The sequence below is a fragment of the Cynoglossus semilaevis genome, chromosome 12, assembly GCF_000523025.1.
Source record: "Cynoglossus semilaevis isolate Cse_v1.0 chromosome 12, Cse_v1.0, whole genome shotgun sequence".
NCBI classification, from domain to species: Eukaryota; Metazoa; Chordata; class Actinopteri; order Pleuronectiformes; family Cynoglossidae; genus Cynoglossus; species Cynoglossus semilaevis.
The window spans coordinates 6820130-6831013 of NC_024318.1; the positions used below are offsets into that span (position 1 = coordinate 6820130).

Sequence of the window (10884 nt, forward strand, 5' to 3'; positions counted from 1 at the left end):
TGTGTGTGTGTGTGTTCTGTTAAGAACATTGTGTTTCTGAAGCTTGCACACAAGCATTAAGTCAAGGTTGCTGTGTGTGTGTGTGTGTGTGTGTGTGTGTGTGTTAAACCTGCCACAGAGTTGCAGCAGATGGTTGACAAATGTACTCACTCGAACAGCGTGAAACAGCTGCAGACAGTTTGTTGACGTAGTTTTTCATAGTTGTTGAACCTTAAAAAAATTGTTTTTTGTAACAAAAAAACTAAAACTTTGTTCCAATAGTATGTATAAATGACGTTTATGTACCGTGTATTAGATCAGTTATAGATATATATTTGGGCTCGTTAACAATTCAATTTATGAAACACACTCTTGATTGGCATTGTAATTAATCCTGATTTGTCATGAGTGATTAAAATAAATCAAATTGTCTAAATATTACAAAAAAAATCTGCATATATGTACTATATACTCTGAGTTCGGGAGGTTACAGTTTTTGAGAATTGGTGTAAATTCCGCAAAGTTCCTGTAAAAACATCTAAACCCAGACGTTAGAAAAAAAGATCATTCAAACAGTAACCCGTCCTGGCCAATAACACATAAATGTTATTTTGTTTCCTTGTGCAGGATAAAGTATTATTTAGGTGAAAGTTGTCCACACCCACTCTGTACTTTACAGTATGAGATTTTGTGAGCACTGAGGAAAAACACGGCGGTTGACATATTCAGGTTAGCCTGTGGTTTGAGCCGTTTTAAGCCGTTTCAAACCATTGATAACCTGAAATTGAGTTTCCGAGCTGTCGTGCACAAACCAATTAACGGAATATCTCTGTGTACCTCGGTGGCTCCAAAAGGTCTCGGGGTGAAATTGGAAGTGCACTTTTCCTCCTGTACATTTACTGCTTTCCTAACTGCGAGTCGTTCCTTTTTAGGCTTAGATACACAGTGAATCTCTGAGACATGTACATGGGTCACACCACATGAAATTTAAACCAATGATATTTAAATTACATTTTCATGTTGAGAAAAATATATTCTTTTTATTTTCATCACCACCAATAATTTTTTTTTTCATAAATGTAATTTATCCACGTTCTATGGAGCCACATGGTGCCGTTGTTGCAGATGGGGCGTCAGCTTGGCTTATCACTGATAGCAGATGGAGAACGTCCAGTTGAGAGTCCGATTCTGGCTCCATGTATGTCAGAAATAAGAGGCTGACCTTGGCTCCATCTCATCAGTGGTCCGTCCGTAAGACTTACACACTTTTTTTCTGCCCTTTTCTGTCTACTGTCTCCCAATGTGCTTCTGTCTTTTGGAGACACACACACACACACACACACACACACACACACCGCCTTCCTCCTTCACATTCTTGCATCTCACTGTTACAGCCAGAGAAGACATACACACTCCTCCACACTATCGCTTTATCAAAAAAGTCATTTCTAAGAATCTCACTGAGGCACGCTGCCTCTCTTCTCCTCTTCAAACACATGATTAAATGCAGAATCATTTGTGGCAGATATTAGATTTAAATAAAAGCATTCATGCGCAGTTAACTCACTGATTTATATATTTAAAAACAAAAAAAATCTCCACAACATATCTGCATCTGTTCCAAAGACTGTACATAAAAACTGTAAACACCCGCAGAGTCAGAGTCGACTCTGGCTATTATGACACCCCAGGCAGGATCAAGACCAAAAAAAAAAAAATTTATTTTATAGCAATATGACAGAACTCCAGCAGAGGGCGCCCTAGGCGACCACCTATGTGACTTGTGCCAGGAGTTGTATAAAACTCATGCTAACTGGCAGTTAGCTTGGTGAGTTTAGGTTCTCAATTACTGCTCGCAGACTTTTACACTTTTGCGGAAAAAAACGTCCGCAAAAGTGTTTGGATTCAGTTTCCTTCCTTGCCCGGCTTCACCCACAGGAGAAGGAGAAGTGTCAGGAAGTGTGACGTTCACGTATGTTTTTCTGCTACAGTACAGTCACACTGGGCTGTAGTTCACTGAGATAAGGAGAATCGTTTAAGATGAAACCTGAGAGTCAGGATTTGAAGTTCACGTCAGTGATATCAGGTTTCAGTTATTGCCTGTGATAACGACAGTAAACACCGCTATGAGTTTCACCGTCCTGAAGGTGGCACTGCAGCCACTGAGCACCTGTTAACATATACTCTCAAATCTTGTCCATCATCAGTCAACAGGTCATTGCTTTTTATTACAGTGTACTGTAGGTTTGTTTTACGTCTATAATTAAAAACATCCAGGCCCACAGGTGGCAGAAGTGGTCAGCGTTCATACGCCCCCAGTTTGATCCATAATCATTCTTGGTGCATGTTCTTCTGGGTGTAGATTTGTGTCCACACTTCATAAACTGCATCGTAGACTTTGATGCGTTGCCGTCGTGGGTCATTATATCTGGTAAACGACGGTCATTAATTGTTGCTCTGTCGGAGTTTTACTGCAGCGGCCCATTTAATGTTGGCCGTGATTTCACCTTTTTCATCCTGAAGAAAGAACAGTGAAGTAAATGGAGTAGAAAAATGTAATGTAAGTAAATGAGCCTTGTTAGTTCAGGTGAGAATTTATCTTTGTTTTAAAATGACAGGGGTGAGAATTTTTATTTCTTAGAAAAGTTTAGTTTTTTAAAATGTATTTTAAATAAACTAGAATCGAAACCTTTAAGAACAGTTGATTGTTTTCCCAGTTTGGACCCAGTGCAGATGAACACCTTTTTCCTATTCTCTCAGAACTTGTTACCTTGATAATAAATGAGTCGGGCTCTGCCTATCATTAAATTGCATTTTGCTCAACAACATTTTGTTTGGTAATTTTTCGCTGTCTGTTCTCCATCAGTTTTCTGGCATTTTAAGAACTTGAGACCAATTACTTAACCCTGTGGAAAGAGCCGTCTCCTTCAAATGTATTGTGTGACACGTTTCTGTTTCAGGTGGATAATGAGCACTTAAACATTGACATTCTTTGTCTGGATAATTGCCGTTTCACAGTGTGGAGGGGGAAAAGAACGTCTTCCTATTCATGGGTTATTTTGGACAAATGAAGAGTCAGATCCAGTCTTGGAGACAGATTGACAGATTGGAAGAGGAGACCTGAAAAATGTAAAATGTAATTGTCTTGTTCTGTCCTCTTCATGGCTCACTTAAGACTGCCCTGTCCAGACCCGGCTCAAAGATCGACCGAGTGTCGTTAGTAGAAGGAAGTGCTCAGTTTGACGGAATGTTTCCCATGAGATGTAAAAAAAAAAAAGAAAATTCTCTAAGATGTTGATTTATCATCAAAATATCTTTATTTATTATCATAGATGTTTTACAAGGTATTTTGTCCAAGTATCGTATTGGTGCTCAAGTCCAAGTCAAGTCCCAAGTATTTTATCTCGAGTTCAAATCAAGTCTAGTCTCCAGGTCAAGCCTCAATTCTTTTGTCTGGAATTCAAATCAGTGTTTTGTCTCGAGTCCAAGTCAAGTCTCAAATGACTGAAATGAGTTGTCTGATCTGATGGATGCCGTCTGATCTGGGAAAAATTGTGTCCAAGTCTCAAGTCTTTTGACGATGAGTCTGAAGTCTTTGTTCAGGCAACTGACTGCAGCTTGACTCGTGCTGACGGCTACACTGGAGATGTCGTTAAAAAGAATATATTTAGCGCCAGGAAATGTCAAATTACTTCCACTGGGGAAGAACCTGCCCAGAGAATGACCCCTGAGGTGTAATTCATGAGAGCTACATTAAAATACTAGTGGAGTTAGGCTGTTTGAATGTAAATATCCTGTCCCAGCCTTGACCTCCCTACAACGATTTGACCTTACAAGCAGCTCTTTTGTTTTTTTTAAACAACCTGGGAACATTTTCGATGCTTATTATTATTTATAATGACATTTTTTTATCCCACTCATATTTGTGCCTTCAGATTTGGAGACTGTTTTAATGAGCTCTCACAAAGCCTGCTTCCTTCGCCCCTGGCCTGATGCAACTATGTGGTGCAGCAGGCAGCTCCACAGGACCAAGTCTATATAAGGCATGAACACTTCCCTAGACATGAAGAAATGCCGTTCTTCCCTTTGACAGATATTATCCGGGCGGGGGGGCCGGCGGGCAGGGGGGGGTTCGCTACGGTGCTCGACTGCATCCTTGATTGAAACAAATTGCGCAAATAAACCGTAAGGAAAAGAAAAAAATTCTTCCGCAGACGATGGAGATGAAAAGAGTGAGACATTAAAAGTGCTGGTTTGGGCTAACAGACAGTTCGCTACAGACTGCTCAAAATGCCACAACTCTGTAGGTTTTCCACTCCCTAATTTTGATTTATATTCCTAATCTCATTCTCCTCCCCTTCTCCCCCCCTCCTTGGTTGCCCTCTTGCCCCCTGTCTGTCTCCCAGTGGTCATGGTCCGGGCCACGTGTCGTCCTGCAGCCCCAGTCGTCAGCGTGGACGCCAACGGACACTCGGCTGAGAGGTGACTTCCAGACACTTCAGCTTCCAAAACATTTGGTAAGTTCAGACTCAGTGGGAGTGTCCCCCGAGATTCACACAGAACTCCCCCCCCTCCTCCCACCCTACGTGTTCTCCCACCCTCCCCCGTTAGCATTTAGCTGGATACAGTTTGAACTATTATCATGTTAGACATTGCAGGTGACGCTGATTGAAACACATTTATCATTTTTGTCATTTTCACTGCCAACATGAAAAAAATACTCTTTAATTTTTATTTTTATTTCAAAAGCTCTACTTTCCCAATTTGTATAAAACAACATTTTCTCTAAAGAAAATGAGTCGAGTGCCTTTTGGTCAAAAATAATCTCAGAGTTAGAGAGGTTCAAACACTGACCACTGCCCCGAGTGGTAAAAAAAACTTTTTTTTCTTAATCTTGGATTGATTAAAGAGAGAGCTTGACGTGTTCACCTCGATCTTGAATTCTGTTGAAAACCTTTGGGATTTGACCTGAAGTCTCACCAACTGAACCAGTATCAACCAGAAACAGTTCTTTTCTGACTACGTTTGACTCAAGCGGACAGTAATTCTTAGAAGAACCAAGTCTCCTTGAGAAGAATATTTATACAAGACATGGTTTTAATAACACACAAGGTGTTGAAGTAGAAGGTTTTCGGGGTAAATCAATAGATTGTTGTGAACTTTTTGGAGGACAGTTAAAAGTATTGATCCATCATGTTTGTCCTTGTTTTTGGATGCACATCTCGGGAATTGGTTCCCAAAGTGGGGGGTGGGTCCTACTAGGGGGCATTGGGCTCTTGCAGGGGAACACAGCCAAGAATTAGTCTTTTATAGAAAGTTTAGTGATAAAAGCTAAAGCATTGACCCCAGTGTCCCCGTCCCCAGTGTCCCCGTGGTGGAGCTGGACATCTGACCAGTCTGGAAACTCTGTCTTTAGACAGAGATAACGTTGACATTTACAGTAGGTGATTCAGGTGCAGACGGACTTTTATATTGTTTATTTTGAAAGATGAACAGATATTTCTTCAGTGTGTCTGTACAGCTGTTTGTACTTAATTATACCACAACTCATTTAAACTACAATACATAATAACAACCATGTCAATTTTTTATGCATTTGCTCAAAGTTGAAAAGAAACTGAGTGTAAAACCCAGCAGCCTTCAGACAGCGTGTGTGTGTGTTTATGGAAATCAGCCGCTGTGCTGACGCCATGATTTATAGCAGAACTGTGATGAAGTCCCGGACCTCGGGCTAAAATCGATGCAATATGTGTAAGTGAAACTAACTAAAAAAAAAAGCATTACAGTCAAGCAAACATTGGAGTTTTAGTTTATGTCCTGACGGCCAACAGCAGGTAAAATGAGTGCCTGTTTACATTGCTCAGCGCAGACAGCCATTCTTCAGGTAAAATTAGTGCCTGTTTACATTGCTCAGCGCAGAGTTCTCTGTGGGTTTGCATATTGTCACCCGTCTCTCTGAGCTCGGGCAACAGCAGCCGTGGCTCAAAGCGTCCAAGCATTTGGATGGGATTCAGTCGGCGTGCGTTGACTTTGTGTTTGCAGTAACAGAAGGCACAGAAAGACAAACATTTGGACGTGAGTGTAGGAAGACGCCGATAAACCATTTGTGTCAGTTCTTCCAATCTGAAAGAGCCCTTTGTTGTTTCTTCCCTGATGATTCAATCTGTTACAGTTTTACATGTCTGTAAGACTCGGGACATAAACTGGGCAAAATATTCTGGGAATCGGTGGTCATCATTTAAAATCTGAAAGAAAAAAAAGCATTTTTGGTGTAATACGTAAAGTACTCAACATTTATGGCGATTGCTAGCTAAAGTATATTGTTGCCACATGAGTCACGGCTAAAGCTAGTGTTTGCTAAAGTACTGTACAGTGAATTAAACCAGTCCACTGGGAGATCATTAGGCTGCAATGGAAGACTTGAAACAGTACGAAATCCTAGTTGTTATTCAGCTGCAGCTCTCTAGGGGGCTCACTTTAGTAATTATATAAATAGTCTTTGACTAAGTTTGGAAATCTCTCACTGCGAAGTCCATAATTGCACACACACACACACACACACACATATCCTATACAGTTGGGGCCAAAGCTGAAATGAAAGTATATTTACCTTTGACTGATAATTAGGTTCAGAATAATGCAAAAACATACAGACATTCTCTCTGTGTCCCATCAACTCTGTGTCGTGTCATTGTTTGGCAGTAAATATATGCAGCATGTGAATGCACTGTAGCAGACTTTGCTTTTTTGTGTCATTCAAAGTGGTGTTTCATTTTAAAATCAGAATTAATTAAATGAAGATAATTAAATGAGCTGAAATGCTGCCATCTAGTGACTTTCACTTTAAAATACAGCCGTTTATCCCCAAAACTATTTTTAGAAATAATAATAACAATTACACATATTACATAATATATTAATATCTGACCAATGATATCTGTCGGCCGATAATATCGGACATCCCTACTTAGAAATATTAGAAATTGTCTTCTTGCTTTTCACCAACTGGTCACTGAACCTGTCAGATACACGTCATGCCATAGTATAAAGTATTTTGTACAGCAAACAAATGCAGTACTCTGTACTTGTGTACTGCTGCGATGTTCCCGCTCTTAATCGTTCCCTCTGAGATTCAAGGGTGACTCCGTATGATTACGTTAAATGAGTCCTAATTTGTTTCCCAGCCATGTTGCACAACAAGCCCAGTCATGTTTGTCTCCTTCACAGACACGTCCACTTATTGCTGGTCCACAGGCGGCTAAGGCTGTAATTACTGCCCTGTCTCCGTCGATACGTTTGTCCCTCAACAATCAGTCTGCGGTGTGATTGTGTTTTCCTGCTACAGAAATCTCGCCCTCTGCCCGCCGCGACATCCTCTGGTGTATATTTCTCTGCATTCATTCTGGCCGTCTGCTGCTCGGTTCTCATTTCATTATCAGCACCGAGGCTGGTGGCTCCTCGCTCCTCCTCTTCCTCCTCTTCCTCCTCTGGTGTTGTGATCCCTTGATGAGATTTTGGGCTAAAATGCACACGGTGCCATGTCTTTTGTTGGACTGCGTTAGAAAATGAACTGGCTTTCATTATCACCGCTGTGAACAGATGATACAGATGATACAGTAGATGAAGCCTCGTGCCCAGAGGGCGTTTTTTTAAAAACCCTTGGTATAAAATTCTGTTTTCTTCCAAACTTAAATGACATCAAAGTGGCTTCTATTCACCAGGTCTTTATCCATTTCACAGAAACGCCCAGGTCGTTCCACACATTCACTTATATCTCCATACACTGAGAGCTGCAGCAGGGAACTCTTTAATGACCCTGATATTCAGCATTATTTTCTTCCTTATCTTCCTCGTTCTTTTCCTCTCCCTCAGACGAAGTGTTTGCTCGTTTTCTCTCAGCTGTTAAAAGCCCCGGCAGCTCCTCCAGACGGTGTCGTAGGTTCTGTCGGTATTCCATTCATGCAGCTCTTCAACCTGTAGATGTGACGTCGCACAGACGTGGAACGCAGTGGCTGTAAACACGACTGCAGTAAAACCTGCCCGCTCACCGGTTCACGTCCGTCCTCGTTCAGTATCTGTCAACGCTGACCTGCTGTTGTTTTATCACAGAATGTCGTGACTGAACTTGTCAACAGACAACACGGTGTAGGAAGGTGTGTAACTCAAATAACACATCCATTTTAAATTATTCATTGTATTTTCTTAAATGGAGACGGTTGTTTATTGAAGGACCTCTGTTGTAAAAACAGTGCAAACTTTAAGGCAGAAACAAAAATCTAAACATAAAACTTTAAGGAAACAAGAAACTTTTCTTCAATCACTCTGGGTTTAATTGTTTCATTCTCTAGTCATGCTGCTAATAAGGTACTGGACCGCAGAGAAAGAATTAATGATTTACTTCATTTAAATAGATTCTGGTCATTTCCATTTTCTCTCTTTGTTTGAAGTTAATTTGAGAATTTTTTTAATTTTTAGTTTTTAGACTGCGATACTACAATTAAATTGGCAATATAATTGGCGTGGTGCTACGTGTCCATGGAACTGGTCGACCGATCCTTTGTACACAAAATAATAAGGACCACTGAGTTAGTTATTTTTGTTTATTTATTTTTTTAATGTTGGCCCACTGGCATTTTTTTTCTTTCAATCTGTTTGAATTTCTTTCTCGCAGCAATTTTTTTTTTGAGCTGACCAGCAGTTTGAGACTGTATTCTTATCCTTACCTGCACTTGTGGTCCTTTCTCCTGCACTTTAAATTCCAGCTGTGTCCTTAATTGTTCCTTCTGCGCTCGCACCAAGAACCTCTCTCCATTCTTTGTCTTCCTTTTCAGTGTAAGAGTTCCTTCAATTCTCACCCACCTGGCTTCCCATTACACTGAGAGGCCTGCCTGCTGAGATGCACTGTGTGCAGTGTAATACACAAACACAGTCAGGCTCCAGTGTGTTTTCTGTGAAATAAATCTTGTCGCTGAATTCTTTCGGGGTAAAGAGTGGTTTTTATCCTCTAGAGCAGTGATTCCCAACCACTGTGCCTTTGAAGACTATTGAAGTTCACTTCATTGGTCGGAAAACCAGTACTTATTTGATGCTAGTAATTTGTAAAAGAAAGAAAAATTAAACATGCGTCTTCATCTGTTTTTCTTCAATTCCTGCGAAAACGTCAATGTTGTTTCCAGCTAAACAGACTTGGGTTTCACACTGAGTTAGTACATTTGAAGTAAAATGAAACAGAAAGGTTATTACTGTATTTTCTGGACTATAAGACGCTCCCCCTGAGTTAGTACATTTGAAGTTTTTTGGACTATAAGACGCTCCGGAGTATAAGTCGCACCAGCCAGCTAGAGTGCCCTCTAGCAGCTGTCAGTGTGAGAATAACGAATGTGAAATTAAATCTTTTAATATAAAAGTCGCACCTGAGTAAAAGTCTCAAACCCAGCCAAAGGATGAAAAAAAAGTCTGACTAATAGTCTGGAAATTCTTCTAAATTAAATATACTTTTTGTGACATTTTTGCTGTGGGATTTTACTAGCGTAAAAGCTTCCGTTTGGCAAACACTGCTCTGCTGAAAATAAAGTATTGTAGTGTTTTATGTTCTTGTCTGAATATTCATCTTCTCATCGTAACACATGATATGTTTTCTTAAGGTTCAGCGCCCGTGTGGAAACTATTCTCTCTTTCACCTCTAGGGGGAGATGATGGCTGAAGACGACATGAATTGATGATTCTGGCTTTAATTAGTATAGCCTGTTTTAGTGATATCAGCCATTCTTTACAGGCTATGCTAATCTGTGCCAGAATTAGCAATGCAATTGGGACGGAAACATTTCTCTGTGACGTGCAGAGACGTTTTTTGACCTTGTTTGTTTGTTTGTTTGATTCTGTCTATTAATTCCCGCTCCTGAGTCAATGCCTTGAATTACAATAGTCGTTTCACAGAACCTGAGAAGGTGCAGATGAGACACCACCTGTAATTACCTGAATAGAACACAGTAGTGTACTGTAGATCCTCGGGTCTTATGGGCAGCCATCGACTGGCCTTTGTCCTGCTGGACATCACGTTGATGAGTGTAAATGTCACACATGATGTCATTATCACCTCCTTTTTTTTCTTCTTTTTTTAAACCGTTGCTATTGGATGAGGAGGATCATTGGTGTGAAGAAGCACAGACCGCACCGGCTCCAGTAGCCGCTGCCAAACGCTGTTGGTGTCTTTTCCATTAACTTGTTGTGGCAGAGGCTTCTAACCTGAAGACACTTCATTTAACAACATGTCAGTCCCAGAAAAAAAGTCATTATCTCTACAGGAGCTGGTTTGACCCTTGTAAAAATAAATGTATGTTGTACAGATCCTCGTTCATGAATGCAGATGTGGAGAACACAGATAGAATTCCCTTTAGGACTGACTTGATAATCGCAGGTTCTTCTTTTCACGGATGGTAATTTATCCTTGTGTATTACACAGATTTACAGTTGTAGACTTGGGTGTTTGTTTTTATTCTTAACTGTTGTGTTTCCCTGTAGCTACAGTGGCTTCATGAACACATTCATCTGTATAATACAGATTTATCCCAAGAACCAAGGTGATAGTTCATGATTGGCTAGTCATATAAAATGGACCAATCGATGCACGCGTTTCTCACATATAAATGGACTCTCCTGCACCGTAACAGATCTGATCAAATATCCATTTACAGCAAAACCACGAGTGTATTTTACCAGGATGATCAAATTCTTTGAAATCTTTCTGGGCAACTTCTTTCTTACCTCAATAAACATAATATAATTTTAACTGTAATAGTATCCCAAAATGTCGACACAATAACTCTTTATTTCTTGAAAAAAAAAAGATAAATTCCATACAGATGATTTAGGTGTTATTTCAAGGTTGAGGGGATTTAGTGAAAC

General features: G+C 40.3%; 1 protein-coding gene across 1 annotated transcript in view; it reads left to right on the forward strand.

Annotated features, from left to right (window-relative positions):
- The window catches only part of chrm3a (cholinergic receptor, muscarinic 3a), a 72095-nt gene that overhangs the window by 27004 nt on the left and 34207 nt on the right, over window positions 1-10884 (forward strand). The window contains exon 3 of the mRNA XM_017037040.2: window positions 4386-4496. The gene's annotated coding sequence lies outside the window, so the exon portion shown is untranslated. The remainder of the gene's footprint in view (window positions 1-4385; window positions 4497-10884) is intronic.